The 3,761-nt window shown below is 41.4% G+C and overlaps 1 long non-coding RNA gene across 1 annotated transcript; it reads left to right on the top strand.

Annotated features, from left to right (window-relative positions):
* Positions 1-538: 538 nt before the first annotated feature.
* Positions 539-1,932, top strand: LOC112230139. The gene is made up of 2 exons (XR_002950274.2): positions 539-924; positions 1,252-1,932. It is a non-coding gene; the product is annotated as an uncharacterized LOC112230139 (long non-coding RNA).
* The last annotated feature ends 1,829 nt before the right edge of the window (positions 1,933-3,761 follow it).

A 3,761-nucleotide genomic window follows, 5' to 3' on the forward strand; every position in this document is an offset into this window, starting at 1 on the left:
ATTCAGACAGTGGAGAAAACGTATGTTTGCCCTGATTGTGGCAAAGGCTTCAATCCAATTGGATATCAAAAGATACACATGAGGTCCCACACAGGGGACAATAGACATAATCTGTGACATACTGTATGTTTGAAGTACACATGAGTACTCACAGGGCAGAGACCATTTAGATGCAATGATTACAGAAGGCTATATACACACTGTATAAAAAAGTATGCGGACACCCCTTGAAATGAGTGGCTATTTCAGCCACACACGTTGCTGACAAGTGTATAAAATTGAGCACACAGCCATGCAATCTCTGTAGACAAACACTGGCAGTAGAATGGCCTTACTGAAGAGCTCAGTGACTTTCAACATGGCACCGTCATAGGATGCCACCTTTCCAACAAGCCACTTCATCAAATTTCTGCCCTACTAGAGCTTCCCCGGTCAACTGTAAGTGCTATTATTGTGAAGGGAAATGTCTAGGAGCAACAACAGCTCAGCCACAAAGTGTGGTAGGCCACACAAGTTCACAACACGGGTTCGCCGAGTGCCGAAGCACCTAGCTCGTAAAAATTGTCTGTCCTCAGTTGCAACACTCACTACCAAGTTCCAAACTCCCTTTGGATTTTAAACGTTTTTTTTATTTAGTTAAGTTACTGTTTTACATTTACATTCTTTATTTATGTTATCTATTTATTTATTTTACCCCCGGAAGTTATCATCCATCTCGTTTTTTTCCCGGATTAATCCAACATGGCTGCGTCCTTGTGATTTACGATACATATACAGTCCAGCGCCAAAAAAATGAAAATATGCACGTAAAAGAAGTAATAAAGTGGAATGTGCGGGTGTCTATGCTGTATGCTTTCGGAATATGGACAATGCTCGGCACATACGGATATTATCAGTACATGGGGCGCAATGAAGAAAAGTCTGGTAGGCTACTCGCGTCACAGCAGCTCAGCTAACGTTAGCTAACTAGCTAGCAGTCGCAGCCTATCTAGGTAGCTATTTATCTAAATATCAATACCATAGCTACAGATCACATTATATTATGGACTGTTATTGGACAAAACTGCTAATGATTTCTAATGGAAGTGCTTCCAAAGGTTGACAATATTACATGTCCTTGACCTTGTTATTGTTGATAAGCTCAAGGTAGACTTCTATCAGCATTCAACACAAATGTAACGTTACCTTTTATTAAATTACAAAATTGCATGTTTAGAAAATTCTGTGTTTCTTCATCTTATCATCCTGCAGTCAAAGAGAAGGAGGAACAACCTCCAAATCCTAGAGAATTGACTATCCAGAGTGCACACATGAAAACCACCATCGTCTACAAGGAAAACTTTGTTCCTTATTCTACAAGGGTCTACAATTTTGTCAGCTCGCTCAGTCGGGACTCTGCATCGTCTGACAGCCAAGACAATACAAAGTAATGGTGAAAAAGTGAAAGCTGTAATGAACTGATGCCATTGCCTGCCTAGGCTACCACATGTGTGATGTGTGTAGCAAAATACTTAGGAATTAACACTGTAAATTGTACATTGAATATATCTCTGTGTAAAATACACTGACTGAAATTATTTGTCACTTGTACAATGAATTGAAATACCACAGTATCCCTCTGTTCGAGAACCCCTCTGCTAACCTAGAAACATTCTCTACCTACACTGTACACGGTCTCAATGGAAAGTGTAGACAACGTCTGTTTGTTGAACTTCTAGATATGGCTGTGATAACCTGTCCTGTGCATTGCTGCTGTATTACATTCAGTCCAATCAGATTTTTGCAAACATCTGAAGTAGGAGCATAACTTTTATACAACTAGCAGAGTGTCTGACAGCTGGCCTATGCATGCATTTCAGCACTTCAAGATAAATCAATAAAACTTCTGTCAAATAAACTTAATTTGTAAATGAAGTGCAACTGCTAATGAAATGTTTGCTGTCGTCTGTGTTGATCACGGTAATATCCATTTATCTGAGGATGTCCTCTACACATTAGTCTGTTATGACCTGTGGATTGTGTCTGGATGATAAAATTGGGGGAGTACCAGTACCACTCACCACTTTTTAATTGGAGGCAACTGTTAGCAGTAAAATATTTGACAGTTGAAAATGTTATGATGTGAAGAGGGAATTCAACAACTCCTAGAGGATAGTGAAAGTAGATTTTTTTTAAACGACCTCTAATTGAAAAAAAAACCGACTGGATAAAATCAACGTGTCTCTACCTTTAGCTCAGTCAGCTCTTCTCTGTCCATTTCTTAACGATTGATTGGATTGGTTTTTACAGAGGGTAAAATGTTGGAGGCTTTAGAAAAATAAATAGAAATGTATTTTCAAAACAGCCATGTATGGATTCAGTGACCAATCACAATCTTGATACAAAACAAAATGTTGGTTCTCATGTAATTGGTTTTAAATTCCCATTGTGATTGTTCCCGTCCCTAAACCATTTTGAAATATATAAAAGCCTTCATCAATTTTTCATCTGACTATAAAACTAACCCGAGCACGAAGCAGTGGCTACACTATGCCGCTACTCAAATGTGATGATAGATCCTTGCAATGCTTTATTATGGTCAAATGTTTTTCACCCCATGCTTTCCGGTGTTATTGAGGCTTTCTCTGAACTGATGGCTTCTACGGTTGTCGCTAAATGGAGTACAGCGTCATCTAGTTGTCATGTCAGGACAACTAGCATTTTAGCTAACCCTAACCGTGACCTAATTCTCCTTACCTGCTGCATTAGTTATCATAACTTGCTGCGTTTGTTCTCCTTGCCTGCTGCGTTAGTTCTCCTTACCTGCTGTGTTAGTTCTCCTTACCTGCTGCGTTATTTCTCCTTACCTGCTATGTTAGTTTTCCTTACCTGCTATGTTAGTTTTCCTTACCTGCTATGTTAGTTATCCTTACCTGCTGTGTTAGTTCTCCTTACCTGCTGCGTTAGTTCTCCTTACCTGCTGCGTTAGTTCTCCTTACCTGCTATGTTAGTTATCCTTACCTGCTGCATTAGTTCTCCTTACCTGCTGCGTTAGTTCCCCACACTTGCTGCGTTATTTCTCCTAACCTGCTGCGTTAGTTCTCCTTACCTGCTGTGTTAGTTCTCCTTACCTTCTGCGTTAGTTCCCCTCACTTGCTGCGTTATTTCTCCTAACCTGCTGCGTTAGTTCCCCTCACTTGCTGTGTTAGTTCTCCTTACCTGCTGCGTTAGTTCCCCACACTTGCTGCGTTATTTCTCCTAACCTGCTGCGTTAGTTCCCCTCACTTGCTGTGTTAGTTCTCCTTACCTTCTGCGTTAGTTCCCCTCACTTGCTGCGTTATTTCTCCTAACCTGCTGCGTTAGTTCTCCTAGCCTGCTACGTTAGTTATCCTTACCTGCTGTGTTAGTTCTCCTTACCTGCTGCGTTAGTTCTCCTTGCCTGCTGCGTTAGTTCCCCTCACTTGCTGCGTTATTTCTCCTAACTTGCTGCGTTAGTTCCCCTCACTTGCTGTGTTAGTTCTCCTTACCTGCTGCGTTAGTTCTCCTACCCTGCTGCGTTAGTTCACCTCACTTGCTGCGTTATTTCTCCTAACCTGCTGCGTTAGTTCCCCCCACTTGCTGCGTTATTTCTCCTAACCTGCTGCGTTAGTTCCCCTCACTTGCTGCGTTATTTCTCCTAACCTGCTGCGTTAGTTCCCCTCACTTGCTGTGTTAGTTCTCCTTACCTTCTGCGTTAGTTCCCCTCACTTGCTGCGTTATTTCTCCTAACCTGCTGCGTTAGT

This window comes from Oncorhynchus tshawytscha, linkage group LG32 (genome assembly GCF_018296145.1).
Source record: "Oncorhynchus tshawytscha isolate Ot180627B linkage group LG32, Otsh_v2.0, whole genome shotgun sequence".
Classification (NCBI taxonomy): Eukaryota; Metazoa; Chordata; class Actinopteri; order Salmoniformes; family Salmonidae; genus Oncorhynchus; species Oncorhynchus tshawytscha.